The sequence below is a fragment of the Tenrec ecaudatus genome, unplaced genomic scaffold, assembly GCF_050624435.1.
Source record: "Tenrec ecaudatus isolate mTenEca1 unplaced genomic scaffold, mTenEca1.hap1 Scaffold_523, whole genome shotgun sequence".
In the NCBI taxonomy this organism is placed as follows: Eukaryota; Metazoa; Chordata; class Mammalia; order Afrosoricida; family Tenrecidae; genus Tenrec; species Tenrec ecaudatus.
In genome coordinates, this window is record NW_027459437.1 from 178,889 (window position 1) to 194,837 (window position 15,949).

The 15,949-nt window shown below is 42.5% G+C and overlaps 1 long non-coding RNA gene across 2 annotated transcripts in view; it reads left to right on the forward strand.

Moving 5' to 3' along the window:
- The first annotated feature begins 576 nt into the window (after positions 1-576).
- Positions 577-15,949, forward strand: part of LOC142436643 (uncharacterized) — an 80,234-nt gene continuing 64,861 nt past the window's right edge. For both annotated transcript variants that reach the window (XR_012782053.1, XR_012782052.1), the window contains exons 1-2: positions 577-712; positions 1,007-1,049. This is a non-coding gene — a long non-coding RNA (uncharacterized LOC142436643). The remainder of the gene's footprint in view (positions 713-1,006; positions 1,050-15,949) is intronic.

The following is a 15,949-nucleotide window of genomic DNA, read 5'->3' on the forward strand; positions in this document are numbered from 1 at the left end:
TAGTTTTCCCACCCCAAGGGTGAAATTGTACCCTAGTGCCTGAAAGATAATTTGCATATGAGGGAGTCCTGTCCTTATAAACAGAAAGTGATAGAGGCCAGGCCCCCCTTTATCTTCTGAGCCCATGGTACGGTAACTGTTTGAACTCATATGTTAAGCAGGGACCCTCAGTTCTTGCTTCAGCCCCATTAACACTTTGGCAGAGTTGGGGGGTTGGGTGTTTCCAGTTTGTTAGGAGGATACACATCCACACCCAACGTACATGGTTCTATCTCAACCATGTCACCCATGCACTCCCTCTGCAAACGGCCAAATTACTGGTGCCTCAGCCATTGTTATCTGAGTCTTTGCCGCTGGAGTTTCAGCCACAGGTGTGGACCCTTTGGCGTGGACCGCCTCTCTCCTCTCTGGCTCCTCCCCGAGCCCCGCCCCAAGCCGGCCAGGCCCCGCCCACCCCCTCACCAGGCGCCTGTGCTGGCATCTCAGCAGAAATGGGCGGGGAAAGAGCTGCCTTGAGAGGAAGTGAAGGCAGACCCCTACCCCTCTCTGACCCCGCCAGCTCCTCCCACCCCGGGTCACGCCCAGACAGGGCGGGAAGTGGCGGTGTCTTATTCTGAACTGCAACTCACTGCAAGGATTCCACTGTCGGTGCTCTGCTTGCGGTGCCAGAGAAGCGTCCACAGCCTGAGCACCCTGTTGCTGGCGCTCCCAGGTGGGAGGCTCTGGGCTCCGGGACATGTATGTGGGCGGAGGCTGTTTTATTCCAGCTGACTAGGGTGCAAGCGCCCTTTCTCTCCCCCAGGAACCCTGCCAGCGCTTCTCTTGGTGAGAGGTGGGCGGGTGTCCCCAAGGCCGGTCCTATTTCCCTGCTTTCAGATTGGTTGTGGTTCATGGTGGGAGTCCCTGTTGGAGAAAGGGGATCCCGGCTGGGGTTTGGGGCTTCGGGGTTCCCTGATTCTCTCTTTGCGGGTCTCCTAACCCCCCTCCCTTGTTTCCTTCCGCACAGCGATGCCTCCTCCCGAGACTCCTTGTGCCTCCTCAGCTCAAAGGTGAGCCCGGGATCTTGTTCTGCTGACCTCTCTCTGGACCCGACCAGAGTCTGTTCTAGGCGCAAGATCTCTTGCTGGTCCGTGACAGAAACGTCTTCCCTGGCTTTAAAATATTGGTGGCCGCCCTTTCTTCTTACTCTTTGTTTTTATTTCTATCTATATATTACTAAGGTTTTTAAAATCATTCCCATTTCATTTCCTTTCTATTCTTTATTGTTTCTGTTGGGTTCAGTTTGTGAAGCACAAAAGGAGTGGATGCCTAGAGATGAAATAACATGCGAGTGTCTGTAAGGATGCCTGGGTGGGGTCGGGGTGGGTCGCTGGCGGAGTTGGGGAGGGTGAGGGGACTTGGGGAGTAAGAATGAAGGATTGAGGGGACTGAACACTACAACTGAAGGTGACTAATAAGTCTGCTTAAAGGCGATTTAATCATAGTGGGAAAATAGACGATGTGAAATCGATTGTGGTAATGATTGTGGAATGCTTAAGATGGCTGAATTGTGGGATTATGTGGGATATGTGGATTAAGTGCCCCAAAACATGTTAAAAAGAAAGAAAGATGCTCTCCATCACAAAAGTAATCTAACTAAACTATGCACAGAAGAATCAAAAACCAAACTGAAACAAAGGAACCAAAAACAAGGTAATGTTAAGGTGTTCAACCTCTATTTGGGGGATGAAACTGGAAGTGACCCTGAAATGGGCCCTTGGCGTTTGAACGTTGTGAGGCTGAAGGACAATTTATTTGGGGCTGGTGTAGTGGGCGTTGGCCCTGGGGCCCTTGGCCAAGGCGCCTCTGCCAGCTGTCCAGGCAGCAGCAGGCTCATGGTCACCAGGATGTCGCAGGCTGTGATGGTGGAGTAGTTTGGAATGTGCCAGTTGAGATGCCTGGTCGGCGATGTGCCCAAAGGTGTCTTTGATCAACGAGTGCACAACGTTCATGGCCCTGAACGAGATACTGGAGTCTGAGTGGACCTACTGGAGCATCTTGTGCACATAACACACAGTAGGTCTCCTTGCCGCTGCATTGGCATTTCTTGCTGTGCTCCCTTTGAGCCTTAGCTGCAGCCTCCTTGGGACTCCTCCCTGGAGCAGGCAGGGACTTAGCAGGGTCAGGTGGGTTGTTTGACTGGGACGGTACACCTGGTAAAGGTAATGTAGGTGTCCTAAGGCGAGCTGAGGGAGGACAGAAACCTCCCCTGGAGCAGAAATTGTTGAAGCTCACTGGATCTTGATTTTTAGTAGGAATTTAGACCATGAAAGAAGGACCTCTAGATCCCTCTGACCTGTTGGGGTTTCAGCAGGAAGTGTTGGAAAAGTTACCACAGGGATAACTGGCTTGTGGTGGCCAAGTGTTCATAGTGATGTCACTTTTTAATCCTTCAATGTCGGATGATTTGATCTAATCTTCCTTGTAAGATGGGGGTGGAGGGGTGAGGGGCAGGAGTAGAGGAGGGAGGACAGGAGAGAGGAAGGAGGTGAGAGGGAATGATTGGAGCTGCCTCCACACTCCCTGATCGCCCCTAGCCTTGAACCCCGGGCAGCCACATGCTGGAAAAGGTGTGTAGGCCAGCCACTGAGTGGGGACTTGTTTTTCTCGACACTACCTAGGTGGTCAATGAGGAGGTCCTGTTAGGAAAATGGGTTGGAGATGCTCACATTGTGCACTTGTGTGTCAGCATGCCGTTTGGATCCCTGGCCCGCTGTCGGCACTCTCCCACCCTGGGGTCCCCAGGCTTTCCCACCTGTCTCACAAACTTGAATAGTTGAGTTGGATCCCATTTTATTTTTGTAGATCTTATCATTGTTTCAAAATGTTTCACACACACAAAAATCTATTTTCAATTTCATTATTTATGTGATTTTGGTGTGTACATAAGTGCATGTGTGTGTACCATACACGTTTTTGTAGTATCCTTTTTGATAACAACTAAGGATGTTTACCAGTAGTTTTGTTAGGGCAAAATGTGTGCTACCTGCTAACTGCATATATAAATCTCCTAGTACTGCTTTTGCCCATTTTAGCCCTGCAGGCAGGCTGGCCGGCTCTCCCTGCTCTCTGGCAAACAGCATCACCTCCTCCTCCTCTTGTGTTTTAGAAGGGTATAGGTGTGTTTGAAAGATGGTCAGCATCTTAATATGTAAGGGTTAATGGTTTGGGAGTTGGAGATTAGCAGTTTATCATTAGGGGTTTAAGTACCAAGTATTTTTGTGTGTTGAAATGTTGCCTAGAACATTTTAACATTTACTACCTATATATAGTATTTATGACCTATTTGGCAACTTTTAAAAAATTTAATAAATCTTTTTATTGGGGCTCATACAACCCTTATCACAATGCATAAATATATCAATTGAGTAAAGCACCCTTATACATTAGTTGCCCTCGTTATTCTCAAAATTCTCCTTCCACTTGGGTTCCTGGAATAAGCTCGTTTTCCTTTTTATCCCTTCCCTTCCCTCCCCGCTCTCCCCTCCCCCATGAACCCTTAATAGTTTATAAATTATTATGTTATCTTATACTTCCAGGCCTCTCCCCTCACCCACCTTCCCATTGCCCATCCCCCAGAGATTAGAGGAAGGTGATCACACAATGATGGTTTTTGTTCTTGGTGTCTGCCACCTGGTCCGTTCAACACCTTGTATTCGCTTAGGTTGCGCACTTCTCTGTGGGCTTTGTTGTTTCCGAGCTAGATGGCCGCTTGTTTGCCTTCAATTGGCAACTTTTTTACATGACATCTTCAATTTATGATGAATAAGGAATTTTCTTTTCTTCTTTTTGGAAGTCATTTTCTTCTTTTTATTAATTCTTTTTTTCTGATCAATCTAGCTAGTATCATTTTTAATATGAGTGGTGAAAATGGATATGTATGTTTATCCTGATTCTGCGATGGGGTGAACTTTTTTCTCTTTCTCTTACATGTGACATTTTCAAAGTTTTTTTTACAAGAATGTATATTAGCATATTGAGTTTTACCTATTTCATGTTAGATTTGTAGTTGTTTTTTTTTAACATGAAAAGCTTTTTACTTTGTTTATTATTCATTCTGTGTCAATTTAGATAATTGACTTTTCCCCCATCACTAGGCATATTTGAGTGTTCATTTTCTTGTGTTAAATCAATTCTGGGATGAATTAGAATTAATCTTGATGCATGCTTATTTTAATATATTGTCTGACTCAGTTTCCTATTTTAAAAATAACTTTTTCATTCAGATCCATTATCAACACTCGTCTATAGTTTTCTTAAAATATCGTCATCTGACATGGGTATCAGGTTATTTCTTGTCTCATAGAAAATGTTACTAAGTGCTCTAAAAACTATTGTTATGTTGGAACCCAATAAGTTGAACTTAAGCAACAAAACAGTAAAAAAGTGCTTATTAATCTTATGTGAATACTCTAGCTGCCAGAATTTTTAGTTTTCATCTATCTTACAGTTAGGCTGGAAGTTTCTCAAGAAATTTTATTTTGATTCAATTGATTATAGACCTTCTAAGCATCCTGCAATCCAGTGAGTAATTATTGTCAGTCTCTTGCTCTGCTGGATCCTCTGAACTTCCAGCTGAACCCTCAGTGTACAGGACTGCATGATTTACAGTTTCCTAGACAGACAAATAGCTGCTCACCACTTAGTGAGTGTGTTGTTTTAGACTAGAGCCCATGTTCCTGAAAGTACTCTGCCACCTGGCATGCTGTGAGGCCCTTAGAGAACTGCCTTCAGCTCACCAAAAGAATGGACTAATGAGGGGTGGAAATGCCTCAGTGATTTTGTTGTCACCTTGTTTGTTCCAACTTTTTTTAACTGAAGAAACCTCTTCCCTTTTTTTCATGAGAGAAATAATATCTTTTGTAAACATAACACACTAATGTCTTTGTGTTTGCGCTGGGTGTATATTTGTGGTTTCTGAGACTGTTGTCATATCAGCTGTCATTGAGTCAGTGCCATCTCACTGGGACCCATTGCACAACAGAACAAAACATTGCACTCTCCTGTGCCATCCTCATAATTGAGGATGAACGCATGTTTTTAAAAAATTTATTTATTTTAACTCATTTTATCAGGGGCTTGTACAGCTTGTATTACAATCCATGCATATATCAATTGTGTTACACACATTTGTACATGTTGCTATCATCACTTTCAAAACATTTTCTTTCTACTTGAGCGCTGTATCAGCTCATTTTATTCTTCCCTCATGAAGCCCTGATAAATTATAATTTTTTATTGCTTTTTCGTGTCTTATACTGTCTGATGTCTCCCTTCACCCACTTTTCTGTTGTCCATCCCCCTGAGAAGGGGTTATATGTAGATCATTGTGTTCATTTCCCCTTTCACCCCTCACCTACCCCTTACTCTCCTGGTATTGCCACTCTGATTATTGGTCCTGATGGGTTTATCTGCCCTTGATTCCCTGTGTTTCTAGCTCTTTTCGGTACCCATGTGCATTCTCTGGTCTAGCCAGTTTCGTACAGTAGATTTGGGGTCATGATTGTGGGGTGGGGGGAGCACTAAACAACTAGAGAAAAGTTGTATGTTTCATAGGTGTTATACTGAACCCTAACTGGCTCATCCTTGTGACCCATTCTGATAGGTTAGTTTATTGTGCCAACCTGGCTCATAGGAACATGGTATAAATAATGTTGCAGTTTGATTGGAGGGCAAAGAGATAAATGGCTAGGCAAACCGTGCCTCTCTCTCTCTTGCACTCTTCTCATCAGATCAGGGTGCGCCTGCTAGTTCTCTGCCACAACTTGTGAGCTACACTAAGTGTTGGCCTAACAACCTGTGGATCATGTCACTAGAGCTTGAGGTTCCTTTGAGAAGTGCTTCATCATGTTGCTGATGTATGCATCACTTGAGCTTGGGACTGTTGGATCCTATCTTCTTGCTCTTTGTTGATGATCTGCCCTTTGTTTGCTGCCTGTGTCCAGACTGCCTGCATTGCCGTACATAAGACTCACCTGTCTGCTTCCTTGACCTTGGACCCAGTGGCCCTCATGAGTTGAAGGACTTCCAGTATATTAAATGTTTCACGGAAGTGAGTTGAACTGAGCACTCTGGACAGCTGTGTGAACAAATTAGCTGCTATATTCTTTTGTGCTTTATATGTCTATCCATTATATAGAATATATAATAATATATAATGATTATATATAATGGTTTTATATATAATGATTATATATTGTATATGTAATAGATGTATGTATGCACATATCTATATATATTCACAAGTGTCCTGGTTTTGTTTCTGTGTAACACACCCTTCTGTAAGGGGGTGTCCAATTGCCTACAGATAGACTTTGGGTCTCACTCCACACTACCCCTCTTTCAAATTGATAGGATTTTTTGTTCTGTGTCTCTGATGCCAGATACCTGATCCTATTGACACCTCATGATCACACAGGCTTGTGTGCTTCTTCCATGTGGACTTTGTAGCTTCTCAGTTTGATGGCCTTTAGGACCCCAGAAGCTATATCTTTTGATAGCCAGGCAGCATCAACTTTCTTCACCATATTTGCTTCTGCACCATTTTGTCTTAATCGATTGTGTCAGGAAGCTGAGCATCATGGAATGCCAGGTTATTAGAACAAAGTCTTCTTTCATTGAGAGAGTACTGGGGTAGAGGTCCAATGTCTATCTGCTACTTTTATACTTAAAATTTAAATATATTTACATAGATATGTTACCCTTTTGTCATATATATGTGTACATATGTAAATGACTGTATTTAGAACTCTATAAATGCCCTTTGTCTCCTACTTCTTTCCTCTATTTCCTTTTACTTTCCTCTTGTCCCACTATCATGTTTGGCCTTCATCAGTTTTCAGTAATTCCTCTCATTACATTGCCCTTGATCACGCCCTACCAGGCATCCTACACTCTCCTCAACGTCGATTTTAGATCACTTGTTGTGCCCTTGACCCCAGGCTTACAGCCACTTCCTTTCCCCCACTTCCCTGTTTCCTTTATCCCCCCCCCCCAGAACCATCAGCCCCATTGTTGTCTCCTCTGGTGTGTTTATCCTGCCAATCTTATCTAGACAGACATGCGGAGACAATAATAAGCACAGAAACAAGACAGAGCAAAATAACAACAACAAAAAAGGAAGCAACCACCGGAAAAAAAGAGAAAAGACTTAAGAATCATTCCAGGTTTGTTCGTTGATCATTAGGAGTATTTTACTGTTGGTTGAGTCTGATGTGGTACCATGCCTTGGCCACTCAGTCTGTTTTTTTGTATTTCCCGGGCACTTCATTGCTTTGCTCCTCTTGCTGCTCTGTTGCATGCCCTTAGAGTTTTGCCCCAGTGTGGTGAAGTCAGATCGAGCACATTTCCCACAGTGTGCCACAGTGTTGTCCCTCATAGCGCTGTGGGTCATTAAGGGATGCCGTGTCTTGTGATTGGGATGGCCCTATGGTCCTCTCTGTGCATTAGGCAATTTGAGCAGGAATATCATTCTTCGGGTTTGGTGAACCATTTGTCGCAGTCACTTTGTTAATCCATTTGGTAGTGGGATTCATGTTTTTCACTGCCCGTCATCTTTACCAAACAAAATATCCTTTTCGAGGAATGATCTTTTCTGATATATGTCCAAAGTATATAATATGAACTCTCACCATCCTTGCCTCTAAGTAGCACTCTGACATTACATCTTCCAAAACAGACTTGTTTGTCCTTTGCATGTCCATGGTATGTGGGACATTCTTGTCCAGAACTACAATTCTAATATATTCATTCTTCTTCAGCCTTCCTTTGTTCATCTTTCAAATGCACAAGAGTCAATTGACAATAGCCTGCTTTGGTCAGGTGAAACCAGTCCTCCAGGTAATATCTTTTCCTTTCAATACTCTAAAGAGGCATTGTTCAGCAGATTTATCTAATGCAATGATTGATCTCTTGACTGTTATACTTTCAGTATTCAGGATATTTGTTTGTTTGGTCTTTTTTCTATACACCAACCAATTTTTTTTCTGGAAGGAGTTAAAATTTACTCAAGCTTTAGATTAAGAATTTTGATCAAGGAGGGGCTGTCGGAGCCAGCTCAGGAGTCAAACCGTCCTGAAAGAGGGGGAATGATTATTAGGGTAAAAAGAAGAGATTAAAAGTATTGGGAGGGCAACAGTGAATACTGAAGCTTCGGGTTTGTTTTACATACTCCTTTTATCCATGCAGAAACAACCCGGGGTTTATTATCTCATTGTTAAGCAAGCACATTTGCTACACATAGCAATTTTGTCTTCTGCCAAGGCAGACATCCCTGAGAAAATTAAACAACGTATCTTCCCAGACTTTGCATACTTTCTTGTTCTTTTTTTTTTGTTGTTCTTGTTCTTAACAGTATGTTCAAAACGTAAAGTCACAGAAGAAATCAGCAAACACTGACACATAGTTCATGAGAGTTATCAGCTGTTTCAAAGCTGAGTCTTAATGGCCTTCAACAGCCCCCGCTTTTTTATTTACTGAAGACGTCTTTACTCAAAACGTCAGCAGATCACTGTGTCTGTCTTAGGTTGTGAAGTCCTGAAATCGCCCTTACCCGTCATCAGTCACTGTCTGCAGGAGACTATGACCTGTCTTAGGTTGGAATACTCAGACTCGATTTTACCCGTCTGACTAACCAGCCTCTGCCTTATACTCCTGTTTGGGGAGGGAGTGAAGTATGCAGGTGTACTTCCTGTAATTTTGTTCCTAAAGCCAATAATTCAACCATAACCTTGTGCAGTATCATAGGGAGTATGCATAAGATAAACAATACACACACTCCCGCTGTGACTAGAGAAAAAGCATGTGAGGTAGGCCTCTGAGATTTCCTAACGAAGGGAAAGAATCTTGAAAATGCTGGAGCCAATCCTCAGCAACCTTGTCGACATCAAAATAAAGAGACTTAGCATCTTTTATGGCTAATATTTCTTGATGGAGTTGTAATCAATCTAAAGACTCATTAGCATTGTGCCAAGTACCTTGAAGATGATTCTACACTTTAATCCAGCTATACTGACTGTTAGTGTACTATTTAGGTGTAACACAGATCCATGTATGTACAGCATGGCACTGTAGACTAGACCTGGCCTTAAGCCCCTGCACCTCGTCTCCTAAATACATGACCATGTCATAAAGAGCATTTACTTTTTGTTCTAACTTCCTGTCTATATCTTCTTGAGTACCCAAAACATTAGTCACATCTTTGGATAATTCATTTCCACAGTGGGCAGTTTGTAAGATTTGTGAAAGTACAATTGCTGCAGTAGTAGCAGTAGCAACTAAACTTAATATAGCTAAAATACTTGCTATAAGCAAACCTACAAAACACTTAAATCTGGTTGATGCTTTTTCAGTCTCTTCTAATACCTGTAACCCTCTTTCTGAATACCAAGGCCCAGTAATATTCACTGGCAGCATAACAAAAGAAGGTTGATATAAAATGGCGATGACAATACCTTCAGGGGACCAGGTAATACAATTAGACAAATTGCAGTTATTACAAGACCTGTTAAACTTAGAGTCATCATGATCTATAGTAATATTCCCTGCCAAAAGTACATAAGGCGATGGTACGCAGGCAGTAACATTTCCCTGTGGTCTGGAGGTAGGGCCCATAAGCTTCATGTCCCCCTAAGCAGCCCCTATTTTCCACCACTGAGTTTGTGGAAAACCCAAATCTGACCACCAAAGCCCTGCAGACAGCCCCTTTTCCCATTTGGCAGTGTTTTTTTTTTTAGTATTGTCCTGGTTAACAGACCAATCGATGATATATCTCTCTTTTGTGACGTTATACCTGATGGGCTTGTCTGTGAGACACGATCTCCACAATATGGTTTTATTATTCTTTTGAATCTCTAGTCTACATGAGGAAAAAGACTGTGGAGTGGGTGGAATAACATTTCCTTCACTTTGTACAGGGAGGGCGTGAGTCATTAACCCACATCTTGATTTCCAGACCTTCCCAGACAGCAGGAAGTAAGAGTGGTGGATCAGAAACTTAAGCCTAGTACTTCTCACTGAGCCATGTCCCCAGAAGCACTCTGAGGCAAATTACCATCTGCATGGTTTGCAAACTGCACCAACCATTCAGGCAGCCCCCATGCTCCATCAGCATCCTGTGTAAAAACCCAAACATGCCCTCCTCCCCATATTAATAGCGGGTTGGGGCCATTCCTCCAGGCAAAACAAGCCAATGATATCTCTTCATAGGCTCTTTGAAGTTGGTGGAAGGGACACTAAAGGCAAATCTCTTACAATATTTTGGATCCAAGGGCGTGGTATAAAAACAATCTTTTAAATCTAAAATGATCTTATATGTATTGGCTGGAATAGCAGAGGGGGAAGGGAGCCCAGCCTGCAGGGCTCCCATAAGTTCCATAGTATCATTAACCCTCCTTTACTGTTTTTCCTTACAAAGCAGCTGCTATCGCAAGCCCCTGAGTAAAGAAAGGTTCAATGTCTGAGCATAGTCTGATATAATCGGACAGGTTGCCCTTTTTTCCAAAAGGTCTCAGCGCTGCCTGGCAGGCAGTATTTGCATTTTCAAAAGCCAATTGTTTCCATTCTGCGGCGGGAAGCACCTCGAAGGAAAGTGTATCTAATAAAGATTGAGTAAAAGAGGCAGTTGGGCCATATTGGGCACAAGCAACCTTGAGTTCTTTTAGCTGTTTGAAAGGAATAGGAGTAAGCCCTCTCCAATAGTTTGTGTTATTTTTCATCAGTTAACCTTATTTAGAGAGCTTGAACCCCATTCTCTGGGCAAAGATGATGGAAGATAAGTCATCCTTTTCCTTGATCCATCTCATTTACCTTTAAACTTCTGCATTCACGTTGGCTCTTGGCATCACCCATGTACCTACAACTAGACATCCTTTGAGTGTAGCGTGCATTCTTTTACAAAGGCTTTATCATTGCCATCCATAAACACAAGAGCTTCAGAGAGGAGAAAATAAACATCCCTCTGGGCCTGTTTCCTAGTTAAGGATGTCTCTGCATTGACTAGTTCACCTCTAGGATTTGCTGTTCATGTCCTTCTGTTTCTTATTGTCCACTTTAAAAAGAAGTTTCACGGATTAGCGTACTCTGCTGTGCATATTACTATGGGCCTCTAATGGATTCCCCCATGCTTAGTAATTTCTTAACACTCAATAAAGTATTTTATTCAAGGAGATGTGAGCTCATAAAGTTTGAAGAGCTCACATGGGTTGGACTGAACACACGCAAGCAGGAAACTCACATAATGACATTTGTGTTTTAACAGTCATATTAACATACACATGCCTACTATGAACAAATCAGCACATATACTAGAACTAACAAATCTTCATACAATACCCTCAGATTAATAAATATACATGCATTTACTTAAGAAAAAAACCCACAAAGACACACTAAAATATACTAGAATTATAATAATAGAATCAATGCAGAACAGACTACAAGTTCTGTCACATAGTATAACATATTAAGGCACAGAGTAGTTCATGTGTACTAGCACATACAAAAAAACAGACAAAGTGCATACAAGAATATACACACTGAGCTACAAGAATGTGGAGGTGTGTGGCAGAGACATTTTCTCTGCAGGTAGAGGAAATAGGTACCTAATTTTACTAATCCTTCTTAGGCTCCTCTACATTTCTCCCCTGAGGGTCCCTGTTATCTGTGGGCTTGAGTGACCCCTGAGCCCCGCCCTCTCCCTGTATGGGTGTATGTGTCTGGGTACCCATAGCCTTTCCCTCTGTGTGTGCCTGACTCAGAAATATGTGATCATAACTACAGCAGTCACAGTACTGATTGACAGAAAATCAGTCCCTGGGCATGTCTCTAGAGAAGGATATTCTGACAGAACTTGAAGGGAACCTGTGGGTGCCCTGTACAGAATAGGATGCTTATAGCCCATGCACAAGGGGACATAGGGCAGGAAGGGAGGTGAGGTCTGTGGAGGCATGTTGAGACTAAGCATAAAATGTGTCTTATCTCCCTTTTCCTACTCTTGTATCAATATGCACAACTGCTAAATTAAACAGCCTTTGGAGAAAAAAACACTGACTCTCAAATTAGCCTGTGGTGGACAAGGACAGACAGGAGCTGTGAATGAATAAAATGAATGAACTCAGAGAAGAAAGTCTCCATTTGGATGAATGGAGAGAGGTGACTTGATCTAGGATTGGGCTACTGGTGGTAAGTTCATGTAGTATGTTGTGTGGAAATATATATATATATATACACACACACACACATACAAAGATAATAAAGTGAGATCCTTTGCACAGCAGGGACTGTTATCCCGAGGAAGGAGGGAATACAGGAGGGTTATTGAAAGCAAGGGGTAAAGTTTTTGATGAAGCCGATGATTTGAACAGAATTTGTCCTAGATGCAGGAATTACCAATTACATGGGAAATTTGAGACAATTCAAGGGAAAAACGAAACAAGCTAAGTTTGAAATCATCCTATCATCAGAGGGAGATTGGGTGAGTGTTTCAGAAAGACGGGAGGAGATGCACTGATTCCCTGAGGGATGCTGAGAAGGAGAAGAATCCCCAGACACAACAGGAAGCCAGTAGTGAAGCTCCATTTGGACCTACTCCTGGGTCTGAGTCCTGTGCTCTGCAGATCCTGAGGGGTTCCTGCAGCCTAACCTCTTCCACTAGGGTACATTCATGTCTGGGTTAACTCTGACTTCTCCTCACTGTGTGCGTTGGTCTGGGTAGACTAGAGAAACCAATCCATAGACACACGTATATTGTGTATAAGAGATTTAATATAAAGGGCAATTGTACATTTAGAAAGCATCTTAACCCCAGTTAGGGCCAAGCCCATAAGTCCATTATTAGCCCATGTGTCGGATACCAATGTATAAATTCCTCTTCATACTTATGAAATACATACAATGATCCAGAATGCAAGATGGTCACAGGCCAGTGGGCAGAAAGTCTTTGGATCCAGTGGCATTGTAAGCTTTTCAGCGGAGACGGGTCTCTACATGTCTTCTCCAGAACCCAGGGCTGCATGGGGTAGGTCCATGTGGCTTCTATTCAGGGATGTCTCACAGAGAGTCACCCTTGTCAGTAGGGTGTCTCCCAGGGATTAGAGAATCTCTCTTCCACCTCCAAGATGGAATACGGGATTTCCCAGAATTCTCAGAAGGCCATGCCCACGCAGAGGCTTCATTGGCTATGATCCAATTGACAGACTCCAACCCTTCCCTCTTTATCCTATGAAGTACCAAATTCACACCAGATTATGTAACTACCATACTGTGCATCTTTTGCACAGAAATACAAAACTGTGTCCTTGAAGTTCAGGTTGTCCATTTGAAGTTATAGTATGTCCTTACCATTGTCTTTGGAGATGGTGAATTGGCCCTTCGGAGAGTCCTACCAACACTATTCATGTATGAAACCCACTGCCGCCCCTTCTCTGGGGCTAGGCAGATCCAGTGTATATTATAAATACAGGCAATGAATGCAGAGACTGTACGGGAGAATATCAGAGAAGCCTCCGACTGCCTCAAGTCTCCCTCAGATGCCATAGCTCCACCTCACACTGGACACCTGCAAACACACAGACATCCTGATCCTGAAAATCATATTTACTGCCTCTCACTCATGCCCCCTCATGCACACTTTCTCTGCATCAAAGCATCTTTTGAAATTCCAAAAAGGAAAATTGAGCTCAATAGAGATTCCATTGTGACTTGATTTGTTCAGTCTTGAATGGGGGTACCTTGGAATTCCAGAGGTGGAGCAACTGTCCAAGAGCTTCAGAGTTGGGACTTGGATGGTTTTCCTCAGCAGGGGAGGGGTCTATTTGCATACCTTCTGCCTATATAGTCATAAGTAATGTTGAATGACTTCTAAGAGAGTCACTCCAAGAGTAGATAAGAATGTTCTAGATATCTTGGAAAGCCCTGCGTGTGGGGTTCATTATGCAGTGTGCTGCTAAATGCAAGGTCAGTCATTCTAAATCTCCAATGGCTCTGCAGGGGGAAGAATTCTCTACACACCCATGAAGATTTATAGACTCAGAAGCCTACAAGGGCAGCCCTATTCTATAGGGTTGTTAAGAGAAAGAATTGACTTAATGGAAATGTCAACCTACAGTTAGAGACAGTGCCTTGAAATGTGCCCTCCTCCTCTCCACCCCTTAAGTGTGGTGCTTATTCATTTCTTGATGCAGTTAAATAAATATTCCCCTAGAAATATATATTTAATCTGACACAAGCTTCCCTTGTCTAATTCTCTTTTAAATTATCTTTTGGAAAAGAAAATTCATATGCTAAAAGTAAAACCCTCCCCAGCCCCTTCTAGACCTTCCCTTAATTGTCCCCTTGAGCTGAATATGACAGCGGCTCCTGAGTCTCGCTCCTTCCCTGCAGGTTTGTCTTGCCTTGAATCAAGCTTGCCTTCCCTTCACAAATCTTTTGCACACCAAGAATTTTAAGGTACTGAGTTAAACTTAGAAGTTCTGTAGATGCTGAAGGTCTCTACATACCCAGAGAAGCCAATGCTGTCTGTGAATTTGCATAACACATCGGGACGTTTCCAGGGCATCTTCCAAAAACTAGAGGAAGTCTCCCATGCTTGAGGAGTTGATTGTGCTCTCCAAAATCTAGGTATTATGCTTTACAATACTAATGCTTTCTTTTTTATTAAATACTTTTATTGGGGGCTCTTAGGGCTCTTATCACAATTCATGCATTCATCCATTGTCAAGCACATTTGTACATATGCTGCCATCATCATTTTCAAAGCGTTTGCTTTGTACTGGAGCCCTTGATATCAGTTCCTCATTTTCCCCTCCCTCTCCCACTCTCCCTCTTTCATGAACCTTGATAAATTATAAATTATGATTTTCATATTTTGCATTGTCTGCTGTCTCACTTCACCTACTTTTCTGCTGTTTGTCCCACTGGGAGGGAGTTCTATGTCAATCCTTGTGATTGATTTCCTCTTTCTACTCCCACCTTCCCATTACTCTCTTGATATCTCTATTCTCATTGTTGGTTCTGAGCGGTTTATCTGTCCTGGATTCCCTGTGTTGCGAGATCTTATCTGTAGCAGTGTAAATATTCTGGTCTACTAAGATTTATAAGGTAGGATTGAGGCCATGATAGTGGGGGGAGAAGCATTAAAGAACTAGAGGAAAGTTGTTTGTTTCATCGGTGCTGTAGTGCACCCTGACTGGCTCTTCTCTTTCTTGTGACCTTTCTGTAAGGAGATGTCCAATTGTCTATTAATGGGCTTTGGGTCTCCACTGCACACTCTTCTTCATTCACAAAGATATTATTTTGTTCTGGGTCTTTGATATCTGATACATGATCACGTGTACACCTCATGATCATACAGGCTGGTGTGCAAAGAATGTACAGACGTGCTTTATACAATTGATGCATGTATATTTATGGATTGTGATAAGAGTTTTATGAGCCCCTAATAAAATGTAAAAAAAATAATTTGACAAATCCTGGTTAAAGGATATGTTTTTCTCAAGAGAATAATTACCTATTAAAATAATAAATATTGACAAAAATAATATACAACTGTCAATTATTTCAGAAATGGTAAAATCAGGTTTGGTTTGGTTTTCTCTTCACAGGAGATACTTGGGCTGGGATTCACACACATACAATTTCAACCTAAAGTAATTTGGAAAAAATAATTAGGATGGAGAGAAACTGATTGTGTGAGTGAAGCACATGGAGGTCAGAATTTAACGGCATAGAGAGACTACCAGTCCTTCTGGGATTGATTTCAACTTGTCCCAAGTGTGATTTCTTTCTCCCCTGTCTTCTGAGGAAGAATATGGGCTTTTAATTTTTAGGATCTGCCCTCCAGGAAAATAAGAGGCATGCGAACCTAGTTGCTGAAGGTTCCTTGAAGTGGTCTTCCACATGGGTGAATTGGAAA